The sequence below is a fragment of the Podarcis cretensis genome, assembly GCF_951804945.1.
Source record: "Podarcis cretensis genome assembly, chromosome: 6".
Taxonomy (NCBI): Eukaryota; Metazoa; Chordata; class Lepidosauria; order Squamata; family Lacertidae; genus Podarcis; species Podarcis cretensis.
This window is the reverse complement of record NC_137175.1, coordinates 99,681,246-99,703,507: the sequence shown is the minus strand read 5'-3', so window position 1 is coordinate 99,703,507 and position 22,262 is coordinate 99,681,246. Positions and strand designations below refer to the sequence as shown.

At 43.5% G+C, this 22,262-nt stretch overlaps 1 protein-coding gene and 1 long non-coding RNA gene across 2 annotated transcripts in view; one reads left to right on the top strand and one right to left on the bottom strand.

Annotated features, from left to right (window-relative positions):
• LAMC1 (laminin subunit gamma 1) overlaps positions 1–22,262 on the bottom strand; it is a 127,312-nt gene that overhangs the window by 91,884 nt on the left and 13,166 nt on the right. The gene's annotated exons all lie outside the window — the stretch shown is intronic.
• LOC307218995 lies at positions 2,931–5,685 on the top strand. Its single transcript, XR_013840235.1, has 3 exons — positions 2,931–3,573; positions 4,009–4,132; positions 4,728–5,685. It is a non-coding gene; the product is annotated as an uncharacterized lncRNA (long non-coding RNA).

Below are 22,262 nucleotides of genomic sequence, written 5' to 3'. Positions count from 1 at the left end.
CAGCTATGGGCCTTGCTATTATCCTTGAGCACAAAATGTAACAAGAAAGACTGGAGAAATGAAACCAGCAATTTAATAAAATAGTAATGCAAAATATAAAAGATGTGAAAGCACATCTCTAGCTGGGTGTCCATTTTTCATGCATTTAGCAAGTGGAGAAGCTGTGGGTGACCACAGATAAAAGCAGACATGGGTTGTGCTCTGAGCCCAGTCTTTAAAAAAAGGCATGAGTAGATGTTTAGCTTACATGCCAGCAATCTTCTGAGAACCAGTCCAAATGTTAAGATTGATTCTGCCCTCAGGAATGAGCAATGTCACTACAGCTGACTCAACTTCTCCTTGTACCTTGGCAGCCCGACATGATGTTTACTTTTTAAAAAGACAAATGAGAGCTGCTTCTCCTTGCAGCTATCCATAACCAGAGAACAGAGTATTCTGTCACTGAGCTTTCTAAGGGTCCCCTGGGAGTGTGGAACTGATGCAGTTCTGCACCCTCCTTGCAGCACAGCAGGAACGTCCCAACAGTGCTGTCCCTGTTCCTAAGAAGGACAGTGGCAGTTCCCATCATGCTTCTCACATTATCTCAGTCCTCCAGCACTGCCTCCAGCACTGTCAGGCAGCTGTGCTACAGCAACCCCCATTTCCCAAGGAGAATACTGTAAGGATTCCCTAGAAATATGAGTAACATTGGGTTTCCAGAATCTCAGGCAAAAGACTTTCCCAACTCCTGTTATCAATACTTTTACCTGGAGATGTACCTTGAACTTTTTACGTTTGTGGAAAGATAGCAGCTCAGTGATGCACATCTGCTTTGTGTGAGGAAGGTCCCGAATTCAAACCTTAGCATTTCCAAGTAGAGCGGGAAATGGTCCCTGCCTGAAATCCTGACATACTGCTGAGGATCAGTGTTGGCAATACTGAGATAGCTGAGCCAGTGGTCTGACTCCCTATAAAGCAACTTTCTAGGTTCATATAATTTTCAGTTAAGTTGTGGCCTCTCCCTTGCTCCATCTGCTTTCTTCCAAAACCACCAACACTTATTATGCAGCCCACAAAACCACAAGGCAGTGTTCAGCAGACAGTATAACACAGCTTACGCACCACATAATGAAGGCTACTAGTCTAACACAAGCAAACCTACATTTTTTAACAAAAAACATGGGTTTTAGCAGACATCTGCCTGTGGATGCAGGTGGTGTACCTGTAAAGTAGGCCTCACAAATGCAATTAAGCCTCCTGTTTTTTGTTTAATTGTATATAGTTATAATTGCTGTATGGGAACAAGCAATTACCGTATTTTTCGCTCTATAACACGCACCAGACCATAACACGCACGTAGTTTTAGAGGAGGAAAACAAGAAAAAAATATTCTAAATGAAATAGTGGATATATGATTTTTGTGGTTCATGCTGTGGCCACAGACATGTGATCTGACAGTGAGTTTGGAGTAGCCCAATGCAAAAATCCTGACGATCCATGTGGATCCATGCTTTGTAACCACGGAGGAGGGAAGGAAGGGGAACCATGGATCCTCTGCTCACGACTGTAGCAGATCCCCCCCGCCACCCGCAGGCATTCGCTCCATAACACGCACAGACATTTCCCCTTACTTTCTAGGAGGAAAGAGTGAGTGTTATGGTGCAAAAAATACGGTATGTTCTGAGCTCTCCTGAAGCTCTAAAACGGAATGATCCACTTCGTCAGGTACTACCTGTTAAGTGAACAATTTGGATGAACACCATTCTGCATTCCTCAGAACAGGGTTTCTGAAACTTGAGTCTGCTTTTGGACTACAGTTCCCAGCTTCCCTGACCACTGGTCCTGCTAGCTCCAGATTATGGGAGTTGTAGTTCAACAACAGCTGGAAACCCAAGTTTAGGAAACCTGCCTTAGAAGCATCAGCAGAAATATTCCCAGCGTGCTCTTTTAAAGTTGGATGAGTAACATCTTATTAAAGACCTATTTCCCACACCTGAATAACCTTCTTGGTATTTATTACCAAATGCTACACTTACGGTACTTTGGATGGGATGCTGATACCTGGAGAAGGTACAGTCACTACTTAGGGAAAACCATAATAAGAGATGGTTAACAGGGGAGGGTAATAATAAATTCAAGATTCCAAAAAAAATGACAGAAGAAGCTAAGCAGCGGTATTTCATAGTCTTGTACTTTCACACACTAGCATAGCCAAAAATATTGGAATATCAACAAACTGGCCACCTATCTGTCTGTGAGTAAAGCTTATCAAATACTCTTTGAAGCTATAAGAGCTTTTGTGGTTTTCCACTATACCTTCCAGTGCAAGCATATTGGCTTTTCACCACAGGGATGTCAGTGAGAGAAATAAGCTCTTCTGCATCAAAAGAGAATCCTGACCAGCAGAAGTTTCAGTTTGTATTCATTTTCATGCTGCATGGAACCACCATCTTTTTCTGACTGTGCTCATAATAGCCCAGGTCAACATTGCCCACGAGTTAGGCTGCCAGCCAGGGCGTTCATTTTCTGTAAGGAGAAGGAGCCTTTGTGTGATCTGGCACTATACTTTGCAAAGGTTTTCGAGAAGGGGCTGAACTGTAGATAACTTTGAAGTTGATTCTTTCAGCTGCTATTCAGATCAGTACTTTAAATATTTTACTTATTGCACCAATATCTGAGTAAGGTGTGTAGGGTGGGGCAGGGGGGGCAGTGCAGGGGAATCCAGTCAAACCCCAACACTGCCAAGGGTCTTTAATTCTTTGCTTAAATACACACTCAAATTCCATAATCACAAATTATTCTGTGCAATTAGTTCAAATTCAAGAAATGTATCTAACTGGCAACATGTGCAATAAGTACTGATGAGGGAGCATTGAATCACTTCGTGTGCACTGTTCTTTTCAACTGGAAAGTGAGTTTTAAGACCTGTAATAATATTTCACTTAATTGCCAAGTAAGATCAAGTCAAAGGGACAAGAAAATATGAAAAGAAATGGAGATCAGGGCAAATAAAACACTATCATTTGTTTCACAGATCCTACACAACAACCCCACAACCAAGAGACTAAAACTTAATACATCTATTTTTACATCATCTACACACGATACAGATAATTAATCTCTCATTATAAATGTGTGTGAGAGCCGTTGCCACTGAACAGCTTGCTGAAAACAGACATTGTGGTGTGGCAAAGCAGGACAAAATTAGCAAGCAGTTTTTAGACGGACTACGGTATGTTTCTAATACTGTATTTACAAAGTTAATGACGTAGCTCCTGTAATGCCACACCAAGGTATTCCAAGCTGCTGCTTCAGATGTAGATTCAGTGGCAGCCTCACACTGCCAAGCATGCAACCCATAACTGGAAGCCCAGTAGCGGAGAGCAAGGAAATGCATGCGGAATGCTGTATTTGAACAGTCATTAGGTTACAAAGGAAGTGCACTCCCAAAGGAAATGCCCTTCTAGAGGTAACCCCATCTACCCCTCTGTTTACAGGATACTCAAGTTCAAAAGAACTGACACAACCCTGCTTGCTAGTGCTACAGAGGAAACAGTTCTGCAAGTATAATCAGCCATAAACAGCTATACAAAGGTGAGGGTGAATTGCTTTCAATTTGTGCTGCATCAACGGACCCATCTACTAATCCTACTCAGACGTGAGTTAGGCATCCTCAGCTCCTCTGCTCTACAGCATTACTTTAACGGAGCACAGACAGTTCAATGCCTTATTATAGAACCATGTACTTCATTGAAGATAATGATATGTTCAAGTTTCAGGTTTCCTTGACACATTGGGGAGGAATGATTACATGCAGGGGCTGTTTCTAATTTGTGTGGCTGGGCAGCACCAAGCAAGCCTGGAAGGGTATCTAGGGGAATTTCACCAATTTAAATGCATGATTTATACTATGCAACTCTCTCTGGTGTGCTAATTTACTGCATAAAGGAGTTTGTTTTAGGGTTAGGGTTCAAATTTTGTATTGTTTGCCTCCAATCTGTAGTGGTAAAGCCCATAATTATTTTTCAGATCTATCAGCAGATGCAAGAGGCTATTTTCTGCCACAACCGAAGCCATCAACTTGAAATACAAGCTATTGACACATGATGATGATGATGATGATGATGATGTCTAAACCTTCAAATCCAAAGAGGTATAATTTTAGTGTGCTTCGTTTCATTTGGATTTTGGCTTTTTCCCAGGAAAACATGACACCCCCTGGCTGTCTACCATCCAAGTAGTGACCGGGTCCAGGTCCATTTCACTTTAGGAGTGCTTATTTATGCATGTGTGCATGTCCACCACTTGATTTCTCATCACCTCTCAACTTCCAACCACGTGTGAACCCCTGGAAAGCAACGGCTTTCTAAGGAGAAATCAGGAGTTCCATTTTTGAAGGCCACCTCAATATTCTCATAAACTGATGAGCATCTGTGTGTGAATCGTTTGTTGTTGTAGGCAGGAAACGTGAAATCTTTGGATTGGATCGGCCAAATATATATATTTTAGAAGCCTGGACCCCTGCCTGCTGCTCTTTAAGCTCAAGCCTTCTGGGGTCTTGTTTATGGACCTGTTCTTCTCCCTCGCTGGCCCTGTCATTTGTATATGGATGCTGTCAAGGAACAAGTTAAAAGTGCATCTTCACTTCAACTAGATGGGGAGCAGGATGGTAGATTTAAAAAACAATTCATACTCATGTTGCTTAAAATAGAGTAAAATGAATCATAGCTAAACTTTTCTATCCACAGAATAGTCTGAGGACACCTGATGTATTTCCAGTTTAAGACTGATTCACTCCACACTCTTGTGCGTCTGAGGAGGGCTTTAAGGCCCACAGAAACATCATTTCTGGATCTCGGCTCCCAGGCTCCTTGCACCAGGTTCTCTGGCGTTCCTGACAACATACTTCCCCTTCCCCTTCCCTCAAGACTTCCATTCGAATCCTGGCAACCCATAAATTCTGCAGGCCCAACAATGACTATAAGTAACTGTTTCCAGATGCTTGTAACCCAACAAACCGTTTCGCAATTTTTCAGTTCAGCTGCTGGCCCAAAATGGACAGCAGCACAGGTAGAATAATGAAACTGTGTATTTGTGAGTTGAGAATCAACTTCTCTAATGCTCTTCAAATGGATGTGTCTAACAAATAGAAGTGGACGCTTTTATCCCGGTATGGCTCCCCTTTATCACATGCACAGCCCAGCAAGACAACAAGAACCCACCAACAGCATACAAATCAATATGGTTAACCTGACCCAACAACCCACCCCCCCAGCAATCTCACTGTAACCAACTAAAGACAATGAACCATGTCCTGGGCCACCTCCAATCTCTCTCACTACCAAGGAAATACAATAAATGAACAGAAAGAGAACCTACCAAGTAAAGCTGATGTAAAAATGCCACATACACACCAATTATTACCCCCACCCCCTCCCTCCTCTCTCCCCTCTCCAACTTTATTCTGTATACAACATTATCGTCTCACTTCCAATGTAAAAAGGACTCTACAACTTGGAAAGAAAAAAAATAGAGGCAAAGCAGGTACTTTTGTAAACCAAGAAAATCTTGAATATAAATTATTTTTTAAAAAATAGATGTGTCTTTTTTCAAGTCTGCTATAGGGTGTTGGTTCCTGAGGTAAATTATTTCATTCAGTCCTAGAGTGAGAGCTTGATTTGGAAGGCAGCTCTTGGCAAGCAAGACAACTGGCATCCCATATGGGGAGAAAAATGTATTGGACTTCTTTTATTAATGTTGATGCCAACAAAGTTCCCCTGACCCCCCCTCCATTTTGTTACACTGCCCCACATCGAAGTGGTTATTATTTAGAGTGGTGGTTTTAAACGTGTGTTCTCAGAAACTCCAAGGCTCCTAAAAGGTTCCTCAGTGAAATCTGCTATAGCAGACAAGTTTGCCTTGGTTAGCGCGTTACCCCAGGAGGGTACAGTCCGCAAAGTCACCCACCATACTTGCCAACCCAGCAGGGCATTCTCTGGAGCCCCACATCCAACCCCAACATTTTAACCACTATGCCCCATTTCTGTCATTTGGCAGATTTTGGAAATCCCCCCTCCCCGCACCAAAGAAAATCATGGGCTGGCAAGAGGAGGAGGTCCATGTTCAAATTTCCCCTAACAAACTTATTCTTCTTTATAAGCATCTGTGGGAGACCCAAATTAGAGCAAGTCATCAGTAGGAGTACCTTTTCCTTTCTTGTTTCTAATCTAAACTCCCCTCTTCCAAATTTACAAATACACATTTGTGGGGAGAGGATTTTAGGGCAGGAAGGGGGCATTACTAAGCTCCCCCTGCCTCAGATCAGTTGCTCTGGTCCAATTTCACGCACACACACACGCTCTCAAATTAGAGTATCCCATTTTTCTCCTCTTTAAACTGCCAAGGTTTTCTGTAAATGTGGTTTGTGTGTCCCCACAACCAACCAAAGGGGTTATAACACTTTTTTTAAACACTCGTTTTCAGAGAGATCCAGTTCTCCATCAAGTATCAAATACAGAATCAGTTCTTACACTAGATTGACAAAGACCTAAACTACAGCAAAGACTAATTGTAGAAGACATGAAAATGAGTGTCTATGGAAAATTAGTCACACCCTTTACTAGCAAGTCAAGTAAAAGGTAAAGGTAAAGGGGCCCCTGACCATTAGGTCCAGTCGCGGCCGACTCTGGGGTTGTGGCGCTCATCTCGCTTTATTGGCCAAGGGAGCTGGCGTACAGCTTCCGGGTCATGTGGCCAGCATGACTAAGCCGCTTCTGGCAAACCAGAGCAGTACCTACTTATCTACATGCACTTTGACGTGCTTTCAAACTGCTAGGTTGGCAGGAGCAGGGACCGAGCAACGGGAGCTCACCCCGTCGTGGGGATTCGAACCGCTGACCTTCTGATCGGCAAACCCTAGGCAATCATATCTTAACGCCTTCTGTTTAGTTGTAACAAATTCTAGTTTGGAGTTGTCAGAGCTGCCCGAGGTCCCAGCTCAAAAAGGACCAGCGCCAGTTGTTGTTATATACAAAAGTCTTTATTGAAGATCAGTTTCGATTTCAAAGCCGCGGCGTGCAGCCCTACGTCTTAAACTCTAGACTGCTGAAGCTCCGTCTGAATCTCCTCTGAGTCTTCCCCCTGCCTCCGGCGGGCTTTAGGACCTGGCTCCCAATCCGTGCTTCCTGCTGTCCTGCGCGCCTGTACATTTGAACTTGGCGCGCGCGCCCAGCCAGCAACCTTTCTCCTGACCGTTACACTGCCCCTGTCACTGCTTCCCCCTTCAGAGAGGCTAGCTGGACCTGACTTCCCCTCCGTTCCCTCACTCTGCGATGGAGGCGTGGCCAGCTCTGACTCATCTTTTCTCCCTGCTGGAGGAGACGCTGGCCCTGATACATGGGACTCTTCCCCCCCACTACGCTCTGGTGGAGGAGCTGGTCCTGATCTCCCGCTGCTGCTTTGGGAGTCCCCGCTGGCCCCTTGCTTCTGGTGCGTCCCTCCTGGGACCCCCCTTGCCCTGGCCATCGGAGCCCCCTTCTGGGAATCTTCTGAATCGCTGGAGAGGCTCATGGAATCTCTCGGGCCACTCTCATACTCCCCTACGCTGCCCTCAGATTCTTCCCCTTCGCTCTCCGTTTCCTCTCTCCCCTGTGCCTCTGCTCCTGAGCCCCTGACAGGAGTGTTGCCAAAGAACGAACTCTGGACTTGTCAGAACTCTCTCTATTACTATTACTATTACTATTACTACTACTATTACTGGGTTGCTGTTTTGTTTTTATAGTTTCTCCCAATCTCGTGTGTGTGTGTGTGTGTGTGTGTGTCTACGTACACACACACACACAAACCGCTCAGGAAACATTAAAAATCCAAGCAGGAAGACACAGCATGCACGTAACTGAGCAGTTTGGTTGCCCTAGTAACTCCAATGTTTCATATGAAAGAAAACTTTACTTAAACGTCATCCAGGTTTTAGGGGGAGGGGGGAGGACAGGAGAATTAGAATCCCAGCTAAATAAATTTGATAAAGAGCTTGCTTGCATCCAAACTGCAGCCATTAAATGAAGGAACAGCCAGGATTATGGCCCCTTGCCCAACAAACAGTATTCCTCCAACTTTACTGCCTGTCCTTTGTGCAAGGAAATAAGACACATGACCATATGACGGGGGGGGGGGGACTTCACCATTCATCTCAATTTATGTTATGCATTCCCCTCCCGTCCTCAAGAAACCCCTCCCAAAGCAAAGTAACATAAAGGTACATATTGTACCTGCCACCCGCACACGAGTAGCAGCGTTGAGTCACGTAATGAATACCAGCAGACAGGCAGAAATGTTCACTGAAGCACTGGATTCCTTTCATGAACAGAACTTGGGCTGGAATTCCTGCTCTGCAGAAAAAAATGCATAGCTCAGGGCGTTTCTTCTTAATTTCTCATTATTATGCAGAGCACAGTGGGGCTGCATTGGGAAGGTTAGATCTGACAGAGGCTGCCTCAGGTGTTCTCTATCTGCTATTCCATGCCTCAAGGGCAGCCCATAGATTATTCACAACTTCCACGGGACTGCTCATAAAAGTTAACGGAGGAGAGAAATCATATAGCCGAAGAGTGCATTTCAGAAACTAAGAGCAAACATGATCTCATACCCAAAGTTGATAATGTTCCCATCAAAAGTTTTAAGTTGGTAATTAAAAACAAAAAAATCCCACTCAAAAGGAAGAATTTGTTTGTGTGTTTTCTCCATGAATGAAGTTTGCAGTCCTTATAGGCTGATGTAGTTTGAATAGATGAGTAGGCAAGTGAGGATGGTAAGTCAGAGCCAGAGCTGGGGGGGGGGGGTACCCAGACCTTTGTTCCAGGTGAAGCCTCCGGAGGGGCATCAATTAGGTTCCCAATCTGTGTGCATGCAAATGCGCATGAGGGATGCCAAACTGGGTCTTTGACCTGGGTCAAATAAGGCCTGATTTTGCCCCTGAGTAAGCCAGTGCATAATCCCAACTCCCCAAAGTGGTCTTCCAGCAAGCTCTGTTTTCAAACACACCACTTTCTCCTATCCTCTTCTACCTACAAGTTGACAGAATTGGCTCAGGGCCCTCCAACTCTAAAGTCTCTATCAATTCCCAGTCACTTTAGCTCACGCGAAGCTAGCTTTGTGGCAACTCTATCACATGCTAATTTGACTTTTGGCAGTTCAGATACCAAATTAGGTGTGTGGCACAACTGGCTCAGTGTAAGAGACTAATTGAAACTTTGGCTTTTGTTTCTGCTTGTAGCTGCCTCTTGTTGAAGTGGCCCTCTAAGTCAGTCCATGGTTTCATTTGAAGTCGCACATGGAGCACGTGTGAGCAAAATTTCCAGAGGGTTAGCATGTTTAGTCTGCTGCAAAAAGAACAAAGAGTCTAGTGGCACCTTAAAGAATAACAAATGTGTTAGCGCATAAGCCTTTGTGGGTTGGAACCCACTTCATGAAGTTTTATGCGAAGAAAAAGGTATATAGCGTTGCTGGCCATATTCCTCTGGCTACACTGCTTGCAATTTTTTCATAACAATATGGAGATACACCTGCGACTCAGGATAGGAAATGACAATCTTCTCCACGTGGGAATAACTCTCTTGTGTCTCGAGATCAAACTCACACTCAGTGGAGGGGGGGGGGAGGTCAAAATTACTTCCTACAGAAGGAATAGGAGGTCTTGCCAATAGAGAGGGATTATAGGATTTGTAGTCCAACAACGGCCGGAGTGCCACAGGTTCACTATCCCTGTCCGACACCCTGAATGGAAAAAAATCAAAGACAGAGCAGTGATTCATGCAGAGATTGTGAGTGTCCTCTAAAAGAGGATACCTTGGGCTCACCTCATGGTATGTGAACAGATATCTCATGACAGTCTAGGCTTTCTGCCCTAGGAAGGAGGTCAGATAGATTTTAACTATGCAGCCTGCATGGGTAGCAAATCCCTCAAGACTTCTTCTTTGCCTGTTTTTAGCACAAAGCTATAAGAAAGTAGCTAAGCACGCACCATTACAATAAGATCTCTGTGCTAATCCACTGCGTTAACCATCAAGGCTTCAGAATCCTTCTGTTTCCAATCACATCCCCCACAACCTGTTTAACTTAGATGCAAAAGATGCTACACAAGCCAGTTTTCTGCTGGTACATATCTCACTCATCACTACAGCAGGAGAAAACATCCAAATCCATTAAGAAAAGTTGGAGCCTAGTTTTTCAAAGCTTGGTGATGAAAGCAGATCACCCACATACACTAAGCATGACCCTTGGAAGAACCTCCCTTTAATTTGAATTTTAGAAGTTAAGATGGGATTGGAACTTTGCCTGAGTGCAGCACGTTCCACCCTGGTCACACACACAGAACAAGCAATAACTCTTTCAAGCCACCGTTCGGCTTTGGAACACATTTTTAAAAGAAAAGCCTGACTAGCTTTTCAGATACCTTTTAATTGAATAACTTTCTAAAGAAATGCATGAAGTAACTGACATTATAGTTTGAAGTCTTGTTTATTCTGTTATATTTTACTCTAAGAAAACCCATTCATCCTAAACAGAACCCAGTAAGGCAGACATGTATGTACAAAATACTTTTCTTTTAATGTGATCCCATTGAGATCCCAAGATGAAATTTTGCAGGTAGCTCTTAGAAATATTCAATAATCAGTAACATTTTGGAATTTTTAAATCATTTTTATCACTTTTTAAAATTTTCAATTTTGTAACTTACATTTTAGATTTAAAGTCAGTCCATCATGTGACAAATCATATTAAAGTCCATGAAGTTATGAAGAGATTGGTGTTTTTAGCTTGGACGTATCTCAATTCTGGACTGAGCTTTTAAGGTTTTTGTGTAGTTCGGCAAGACCAAAATTGTCAATTTTTTGACATTTCAAACTCACGTCATAACTCACAAACGGAATGAGATAAAAAATTAAAATTTTAGATTTAAACTTAGTTTTGGTCATTCAACAAGTATTAAGAAATATTAAGAAAATTGGACGGCATGAAGTAAAAAAGTTGGCTCACTTGATATGGAATGACCCCTGTGGAGTGTGAACACAACCATAACACTCAGATGGCAGAGACAGTCCACAGAAGGGCAGGTGTGGATGTGTCTATGCTCGGCAGTAGAGTAAGGAGGATATAGAAAAGGGGACCCCAGCCCTGAGAACTGGGGCAGGGCTAACAGCTAGTAAGGCGAACCTACTTACATCATGTTTTCTTTTCCATACAGAACAATTAAACAGATTTACATCATGAAAACGGTCAGGTATCAGCTTGCTCAGAAGCCTGGAGAGGGCAAGGCAAGGCAAAACTGCGGCATCTTGCTGGCTCTGTGCCTGCAGTCAGATTGCATGCATCCCCTGAATATTGCTTACTGGGAAAGAGAAAATCTGAGAAGCAACTCTCAGTGGGCAGCAGCAAACAGCCTCTTTCAAACAGTTTCTGAGCAGGAGCCAGTGATATGGGTTTTCCAGAAAACTTTAAATCGGAAACATTTCCTCTGTCTTCAAACAGAGATTAGTCCAACATGCTTTATTTTAACCACGTTTTATTTTTTAAAATTCAACAGTATACATTCCCCTTACATTGCTTAAAGGTAAAGGTAAAGGTACCCCTGCCCGTACGGGCCAGTCATGACCGACTCTAGGGTTGTGCGCTCATCTCGCTCAAGAGGCTGGGAGCCGGCGCCGTCCGAAGACACTTCCGGGTCACGTGGCCAGCGTGACAAAGCTGCAACTGGCGAGCCAGCGCAGCACACGGAAACGCCGTTTACCTTCCCGCTATAAAGCGGTACCTATTTATCTACTTGCACTTAAGAGTGCTTTCGAACTGCTAGGTGGGCAGGAGCTGGGACCGAACGACGGGAGCTCACCCCGCTGCAGGGATTCGAACCGCCGACCTTACGATCAGCAAGTCCTAGGCACTGAGGTTTTACCCACAGCGCCACCCGCATTACATTGCTTAGATTTTAAGTAAAACATACGATACGATATCTTTATTGTCATTGTCCCATACAGAACAATGAAATTGAAAAACTACATAAAACATTCAAAAACCCCTAAAAACTCTGAAACCCCATTTTAAAATACACTATACTATACTATAAAATACACTATACCATAAAATACACTATACTATAGAGACCCCTTATGCTGCATTTAGAACCAGAATTGCATCTTCATAGAAACTGTTTCTCAGGCAGCTAGTCCTGGCCTTTATAACCCTATAGCTTCTTCCAGAAGACAGAAGCTGAAAGAGATCATTTCCGGGGTGCGTACTATCCTGTGCTATCTCTGCCGCTTTCTTATGGCACCTGGCAGCATAGATTTGATCTAAGGTGGGAAGAATGCACCCAATTATTCTCTCTGCAGTCTTTACAACCCTGGACAGCATTGTTTTTTCCCTGGCCGTGCAGCTCCCAAACCACACACAGAGACCATAAGTTAATACGCTCTCCACAGTGCAATGGTAAAATGCCATCAGCAGGTCCTTTGAGAGATTGTTTTTCCGGAGGATTCTCAGAAAATATAACCTCTGCTGTGCTCTCTTCATAAGGTCTTGCTGTTTTCTCCCCAGGTTAGGTAATCTCTCAACTCCATTCCCAGAAATCGAAACACCGAGACCTGTTCCACGCACTTCCCCTCAATAATAAGTGGCTGAATATTCAATTTACATTTCCTAAAGTCCACAATGATCTCTTTTGTTTTCTTTAAGTTAAGGAGTAAGTTGTTTTTCCTGCACCACTCCCCCAACTGCTCAACTTCCTTCCTATAGGCCGTCTCCCCCTCTCCAGGTAATTAAACCAACCACTGTTGTATCATCTGCAAACTTAATGATCTTATTACATGAATGCACTAAGACTATTAATGCACTAATTTTTGTATTTCTGAATACCTGTTCTTCTAAATATACATGCGCTTCCTAGGTACAGTCACCCAGAAAAACTTAAGTACAGTGGTACCTCGGGTTAAGAACTTAATTTGTTCCAGAGGTCTGTTCTTAACCTGAAACTGTTCTTAACCTGAACTTTAGCTAATGGGGCCTCCCGCTGCCGCTGGAGCATGATTTCTGTTCTCATCCTGAAGCAAAGTTCTTAACCCAAGGTAATATTTCTGGGTTAGTGGAGTCTGTAACCTGAAGTGTATGTAACCTGAAGCGTATGTAACCCGAGGAACCACTGTACAACTTTGATTTTTAGATTTGACAGTTACCAAAACCATTCCAATTTCCTAGTTTGACTGGTACTGTGTCCTTTCATTAAGAGAATGCATTTTTCAAAATGGAAGACTTTTCATGGATGAATATAGCAAAGAGGGAATAGTTCAATCCAAGTGGATTGTACAAGTACATCATGTCAATGTCCTCTTGCAAACTATTTCAAATCTACACCAGAGGACCAGCAACAACTTGCAAAATAGTTCTGCAAGGCTTGTAAACAAACATTAGGCTTCCAAAAACAATTGGAATACAATGAACTAATATTCCTGCAGCTGCAGCACAGCTGGTCCACCAGACAGCTTTTAGATTTCACTATCAGGTGCTATGATTAAAACAGGAATACAGACCTTCACAAAACTGAATGCTAAATACCACAATGCAGGTAGCCCTAACCTCCCGGCTGCTCATCTGTTTTTAATTGACCCATCAATGAACCACAACATGTGCCGGAAGCAGTGTTCCTTTTCGCAAAGTGAGATGAGAAAGGGGCACAGCAGTTCAGGGAACTGAAAGGAACTATCACTGTGCAACAGGGGCAAATTACTATGTTTGGGGGGCAGGGAGAGAGGACTCTTAAATTACAAATTTAAGATGTTGCTTATAACAATGCTATCTGTATTTTGCAAAACGGGAAAAACTCTGCTACTTCCTGGAATTTTGTAATCTCTTGAAATAACACAGATGTCAGCCGCTGAAAAAGCAGACAGATATGGGCTTTGAAAATAATTATTTGTGCAACTTGCAATCCAACTCTTAACACACCACTAATATGAAATAATCTTTTCGTGGTCTTGCATATTTCACCAACAGAATATTCTCATCTGCCAGGGACAGGGGGCATGTTTTACAAGATGACAACAACTTGTTCAAGGGCCTATTTGTGTATTCTGCACCCGGGCAATCCAGGCATTGCTGGGGGTTGGACTAGATGACCAGGGTTCCCTTCCAACTCTTAAGTTTCTATGATTCTATAATGTAGAATTCTGCAACCTGTATAAATCACATATAGATATACATATCTATCTACACACACACACACACACACACTTGCATAATTTATTCTCGGTTTGTTAGCCATACAACTTTTGAACACCCGACTGTGGCTACAAACACAAAAAATGTTTACACACACTATTTTAAACACAGTACCAGTTAGCATCATACGTACTTGAGTGTTACAGCTCTATACTATTTGCCAAGATAGTTGGTTGTAGAAGTCTGCTTTTCTCCCAGACTTCACTGATGTGGCAAACCTGTGTCTGAACTTGCAGGATGGAATGCTCATGCGCACGCACACAAGCACACATACATAAAATTATGTGCACACACAAAATTAGATAAAAGTAGCAATGGAGGCACCAAGTGATCCAGCCTAGATTTACTCCTCACCATCTATTCTCTAAATCGAAGGAATTATTTTTGTATGCAATCCCAGACAGAAGCATTACAGCAGACACAGGTCCACCATTCCAATGAGAACGAGATCCATGAGGAAACAGTTGCCTGCTCCCTTGCGAACAGCTTATTTGCAAAACACCACAACCACTTATTTGTCTCCTGGGTGGGCAAACTTTGTCTCTTAATGTAGAATTACGCCCTCCATTTTTTCACCATGCAAGCTCTCCAAGACACCCTCAGGCACTGCTCTAGAAGGCTGCTTGAATGCACATGCAGGATCAATTCCATGTTCGTCTAGGAAGCGCACCCAGGTGACTTTGACCAGTCATGACGAGTTTGCTTGTTTTATTGCTCTTTGTCACATTTTGATTTTGCCCTTACTCCAAGGAGCTCAGAGTAGCAGATGCAGTCAGCACTTGCTATCCCCATTTGATCACCACAAACACCAAGCACCCCTTCCCAGCAAGAAGAGTGCTTCAACTGTTAACTGCATGAAATTATTCTAAACAGAGTATTATTCTTCTGGCACCTGCCAGAAGACCAGGGGTCTCAGAGCAGTCACTACACTTCCACCCCAGCGTGGCAAGATCAGGCTGGTTACAAAGGGATTCAACACACCTCCTTATTCTGGCACTTTTGAACAGGCTTCTCTCTCAACTCCTCCCAATTACACAACATGTTTAAGTGTCCAAAACACTCCATATGAATTCCTTTGCTGTAAAATCTACAACAGCCCTGCAGAGTAGCATAATGATATTCATATTGCAGACTGCTGACTTCATGGCAAAGGTGAGACTGCACTGGGCGCTGTCTGATTTGCAACTCTACACTAGTTCAAATAAACAAACATATGAAGAATGTGCTGGAGCTATACTGGAAACAAGCTCCAATGTCTGTCTGCCTAAAGGGACATTTTCCCCATTACCCAATTTTATTCTATACAAATCAGACATTTTGCTTTGGGTCTGGTAAACATTCATAGACCAGAATTAGCATTTGGTTGTCACTGATGCATATATGCCACAATTTCATAAATATGCTTTTGGATTTGGGGGGCTGTTTTTAAAAAATAATAATCATATTTGTCTTAGCTTGGAACATCAGCACGTCTACTTTTATCTCTGCCCACTTCCGATACCATAGTGGACTTTAGGTGTGTTACCTTAATTAAAAAAAAAAAAATCATGCTCTTTAATCACCTTGTAACTAGCCTCTAACCTATTGACACACTAAGGCCATGTACACCTCCTGCTCACTCTGTATCCAGTGCCCTCCCATCCAGCTCAGTTGGTTAGAGCATGAAGCTGATAATACCAAGGTTGCAGGTTCAGTCCCCATATGGGACAGCTGCATATTCCCGCAGGGGGCTGGACTAGATGATCCTCAGGGTCCCTTCCTATTCTACAATTCTAGGATTCCCACCACCAGTTTGGGAGGCTGCGTACAATCCATATCTATCCTCCATCCTGTTGTTTCCTATGAAATACTGTGCTTTGATGTCTTTTCCCACAAACCACCTTCTATCTGAAGTGAGAAAAATAAGGAGCTAGTTGCATTTTAATCCAGTAATGTGTGCAGAGTCTTAGCTAAAGAATATCCCAGGACCTCCTTCCTGGAAGAGGATGCAAGCAAGGAAATGGAGAGCGTGAGCATGTGAGAGAGAAAGGCCACTTAGGGTGTGAGAAAATAGGCCTATCTCCAGATGTATGTATAACCAGCCTGCTTAAAAAGCAGAGAAGCAGTGATTCGTGTAATGTAATTTAATCAGTTAACTCATGCCTGCAGAGTCTCCGTGGGCGGAGAAGGCGGCGGCAGGAAAAAGAAAAACTATTCCAGAGCTCTGGGCCCCATGGGTGAACCAATGGCCGGTCTGCAGAAAACAGCCCTGAGCAGGCATGACTTTGTCCCTGTGTGTGTGTGTTTTAAGAACAAAAACCTTCCTTCTCCTGACAAATATTATAAAGTTGCAACCAAATATTATAAAGCGCCACCAAATGAGTGGGCAGCAGATCTTTTAATAAAATTGTTTTCCCATACATTAAGGCTTCACAAAAAGTGTGGGAAGCAGCATCTGTCTTTACAAGAAGCATTTGTCCCAATTCCTGCACATGTCATATCAGGCATTAACTAAAAAACAAAGAGCACACACTGTTCCTTCCAAAGTATTTAATCCTATGTAAACCCAAGTACATATATACTCTTAATTATTAATATTTTTAAAAGCAAATAGTTTTAAGTGATTGTGATTTCTTTAATTGGAAAAGACCTTACTGTAACTACAAATGTTAGCTGCAGACCATAGTTGTCACGCCTACATTTTTCTGCAGAGTGAAATTAGTTGCCCAGGAGCCACAGCTATAATTGTCAGATTAAAATAGCAACATCAATTAGATGCTAACATTTAAAATCTCAGAACTGCTACTGATGCTCTAATTAGTCCTTTCTTCTTACATTAGTATCTTAATTAGAAAGCAATTTATATTTGCTTTGGAATCTGAAGACATCAAACCAGAGATCAGAAGTCAATAACGGCTGATACTGTGGTATACTGTTATCAGCTATTGGCAAATGACCCTTTTTACCCAAAGAGAATCAACTTCCCACCACGGAAAGAGTTGTATAAATGTGTGCAAAGACTGCTGCATGCCACAGAGACCTCTGTCCAGCTATAAAAACTCTCCCTTTACAGCAGTGATTTTAGACTACAACTCCCATCCTCCCTAGCTAGCAGGACCAGTGGATAAGGATGATGGGAACTGTAGTCCAACAGCAACTGGAGACCCAAGTTGGTATACAGTGGTATCTCGGGTTAGATACGCTTCAGGTTACAGACTCCGCTAACCCAGAAATAGTGCTTCAGGTTAAGAACTTTGCTTCAGGATGAGAACAGAAATCGTGCTCCGGTGGCGCAGCGGCAGCAGCAGGAGGCTCCATTAGCTAAAGTGGTGCTTCAGGTTAAGAACAGTTTCAGGTTAAGAACGGACCTCCAGAACGGATTAAGTACTTAACCTGAGGTACCGCTGTATACAACTTTGCAGGAATAACAGTGAGGTGGGGATTGCTGGGTTTTTTCTATTTTCACTTTAGATCTTCTTTTGATTTATGTGGAAGTTGTTGAGCTTGGTTGCTTATTTTTTACTGTTTTATTTACGGTTTACAACTACTTTTGTATGTTGTTGTTATGTTTTTTCATGTTGTAAGCTACTTTGAGCATGGTCTGAACTGTGAAAAGGCAACATACAAATAGAATTATGTATGTACCGTATTTTTTCCATGTATAAGACTAGTTTTTTCCCCCTAAAAAATAATGTCAAAAATTAGGAGGCATCTTATACACCGGGCCATCTCCCCTCATTTTCTTAAACATGAGTCCTCCAAAATAGGGGGAGTCTTATACATAGGGGCATCTTATAGACAGAAAAATACAGTACGTTTTCTCCTCCTCTGGAGGAGAGTATCTGAACCAATGGCTTCAGGTTGCAAGAAAGATGTTTCTGACTAAGCATCCGGAAGAACCTTCTGAGAAGAAGAGCGGTTTGACAGTGGAACTGGCTCCCTCGGGAGCTTGTGAAGCAGAGGTTGGGCGGCCATCTGTCACGGACGCTTCAGCCCAGATTCTTGCATTGCAGGGGGCGGGACTAATGATCCTGGGGGATCCCTTTCTACGTATGCCTTATCCAGAGTCAGATCATCGAGCTCAGAACGGTCTACCTTGACGGGCGGCAACTGGGCTCTCTCCCAGCCCTGCCTGGAGATGCTGCTACCAGGGACTGTACACAGAGCTAGCATATGGCAGGATCAGGCCTAAGAACACGCCAGGGTGGGCAGGCCTTACAGAAACAAATGAGGCTCACATCAGGCATTTACTCAGGCATTAACATTGAATTGTGGGAACCACTGATTTGCAGGAGCAAATCCCCAAAGTCTGTCACCAGGCATAGCAGTGGAACTGACTCATGGTGGCTCTTAAGAGTGTGAGCTGGAAAACCCCTGATTCAGGATTAGCCTCAGCTCACGTGTTACCTTCAGGCAGATGTTTGGTACAAGGGTGGGAATTTGGCCATTGTCCATTTAAGTGTATGAACAGACCCGAAGTTCTGCTACTATACTGCAGTTACTACAAAGTCAAAATGCTACTCCAGTCAAATGATGGGGCAGGGGAAGAAAGGGGGAGGGAGAGAGAGAGAGGGGAGAGAGAGAGAGAGAGAGAGAGAGAGAGAGAGAGAGAGTTGCTGCAGCAATAGAGCAATGTCATAAATTGCTCTCCAATTTAAACGATGCATTCCAAACACTGACAAGCTAAAGTAAGCAGAGGCACAGAGACCCATTTACACGACATACCAAAGAGATAAAGAAAACTGAACTGACTTTCCAGAGATTAATATCATGTTTAATGCTGTGGAATGAGCTTCCATGCAGGTCGGGAAAAATATGGGGAGGAGAGCAAGCGCACCCACAGAAAGGGGGAGATTTTTGGCTCCATGGGCCAGATCCTTATCAGGATCTGCCTTGACAGTGCTGCCAATCGCCTGACAGTTGCTGAAGGACCAGGACAGGATAGCCCTCCCTTTGCATCAGCCAACTGGGGGAGGGGGAAGATCCTGCTTAGTGCTGGGTACCTGCTGGTGGTTGCCGGTGATTTGGAAGCTGTTTCTGCCCTTAACTGTGTAATGCCAAGTGCAGCATAGACATGGCTTTCCCCAAAGGGCCTTGCAGGCCAAATGGGAAGTGTGGCAAGCCAAGATTTGCCTATGAATCAGGGGTTTCCTCACTCCTGACCTATAGCTTTCTTTCACTCCTGTCCACCTCTGCCCTCACCCTGTCTTGTACTTGACATCTTCTGCAGCCAAAAGAGCTGGCTCACAGCTTCTGAAATTTGGCCAGAGGTGAAGGACCACAGCTCAGTGTTAGAGCATGTAAAAATGATCAGGCGCTAGGAAAGGCCTCTGCCCAAGTCCCAGGAAAGCCATGGCCAAAGGGGGAAATACTGGCCCTGGTGGACAAATCTCTGGGCTCTACCCCTACGTAGTATCTGTACTATAGGGTCTCCCTGCAGCCTGAAACAAGACCACTGCTTCCCTACCATGTAAAGAATGTCCTAAACAGCAGGAGATGTTTAAAAAAACTGGCAAAGAGAACATGATGGGAGCACACTCATATTACAAACCTCCCTTTTAATTAAGACTCACCAGGGGCTCTGCTTTGAAGTTAATGTAGCTTAATTAGAAAAGGTCCACAGCAAAGATTTATGCTGCAGTCTAGCAGCCTATTCACCAACATCTGTATGAGAAAAGCAGCCACCTTCTTACTATTTCACTTGCTGATCCTCCCCCCCCCCCCCCCCGCAATAAATTTAGCAAACAGACCTCCCTGCAACTTTGAACAGTACTTTCCCATAGGTAAGACTATGTGCAGATGAGAACAAGCAGGAAAAGAGGTACTGGGTGCAGTTTCTAGTCCTCATGACTCCAGAGACAGACTTTAGAGAGCTGTGACAGAAAGGCCTTGTGAATCTCTCAAATCAAAGCAGCAGCTGAACAAGAGTTACAGCTACCACACTTGAGAGACAATGGAGTGTGCCTCCAGGGTTGAAGTCAAAGTGTTGCATTAGCAGCACCATCAATAATATGAAAGTTAATATATGGGAAGTGCATTGACCAAACTACCACTACTGCTGCTATTTATTCTCTTCCATCTGTAGTGTAGAATTATGCAGAAAATGGAACCTGGGCTACAGCAGCAAATAGACCAAGGTCTTTGAAACTCGGCTGAACAAAAACCACACTACAGCAATCCCACAATTTTATTACTTTCAGCGAACCACATGTTTACGGGAGACGCTTGTCGTAACTTACTTAGAATGTACAAAGTCAGTCGACTCCTTGGTGGCACGCTGGCAGTAGACAGACCCCAGCAGATTTGTACGACTGGGTGTTCTGTTGCCTTCAATGGGAGAACAATGCTCCAAATCAGAGGAGCAAGGCTCTTCTATGCTCTTCCCATGTTGAGTTGCGGTGAACAGCAACCCTCTCCAAGCAACCAGAGAGGGAAGCCTCAGCCACCGACAACAGGGATGGGGAATATGTGGTCCTTCCTTCCGCTGCCGTTGGCCATGCTGGCTGAGGCTGATGGGAAATGGAGTCCAGCAACATCTTGAGAGCCACAGATTCCCATCCCTGGCTTAGGTGTGCTCCTCTACACCTCCTCATTTATAGCATTGATATAACGCAAATGACTGACATGTGAGAAAGCCTGTTAATAAAAATGACTGAGGCCTGGTTGGGACTTATATGTAAGACTGATTTGGAAATGTTCCTCAAGCACTGTGGTTGCCATAAGCCATGGGTAGGCAAACTAAGGCCCGGGGACCGGATCCGGCCCAATCGTCTTCTAAATCTGGCCCCCGGACAGTCCAGGAATCAGCGTGTTTTTATATGAGTAGAATGTGTGCTTTTATTTAAAATGCACCTCTGGGTGATTTGTGGGGCATAGGAATTCATTCATATTTTTTTTCTTCAAAATCTAGTCCAGCCCCCTACAAAGTCTGAGGGACAGTGGACCAGCCCCCTGCTGAAAACGTTTGCTGATCCCTGCCATAAACATTGTGAGGGCTCCTGCCAACATCTTAACTATAGGGAAAGAAAACACAACCCAGCCCTCAGCCACTTTTAAGGATTCACCTCTGCAGTTCAATTTAGATATCTCAACTGGTTTGGCACGATGTCTAAACTGACAAACCATGGTTTACCAACCAGAATCAACACACATTATTTGAAGTCAGTTTGCACACTGCTCCATAGAAACACAAGTGCTGAGCAGCCAGAGAAATAAAAGGAATCAAGCTGCTATAAACCATAGTTTCTCTACATGTTTAGAAGGTCAAACCACTGCAGAGATTCTGAACTAGGGTTAGCACAAGCCACGGTTTTGTGTGGTGTCCAAACTGAGTCCTTTTTGTTTGCATCAGTCCAGTGTCACATTTATTATATTTACACCTGTAACAAGCTTCATTCTTCAAAAACCTTCCATATGATTACAGAAGCATTAAAAGGAGACAGTAAGTTAATAATACTAAAAATTGCGGATGACTGCTAGAAAGCCTCTGCTCCAGAGACAGACCCCTCCATGGCAAGTCTGTCCAGGACCACAAATAGCAGCTATTTTGTACAGCAAAATGCCACACGGTCCCCAACTCCTTCTATCCCTTAAAATAAATGCTTGGCCATGTATAGTATTCCCAAGCGACTCCTACTGTGGCACCAGTACTGCAGGGAGAAAGGAATTAAAGAAAAACCAGAGAGTTTAAAGGGTGCGGGGTGGAGAGATGAAGAGCTTTGCAGTGACTTTATATAACTGTACTGAACAACTGCTAGCCATTAAAAAAGAGATCTCTTCGCTACTCAAGTTGAAACCTGCAAAATGTAAATCAAGCCTTTGTGAGACTAACTAAAATAGAGTTCCCTCAGGGCTCCACAAATACCAAAGTGAAGTCACTGAAGTGTTCAACAAGCTATTCCCAGACCTTGATTTAACAAAGTCTCCAGAGGATTTCCTGACAAATTGCACAGTTAGAGACAGTTTTCAGCAATGAGCTTTCTTCCAGGTTATTTAATCTTAATTTCTTGGATATGTAAAAAAAGAAACCGCTCAAAGAG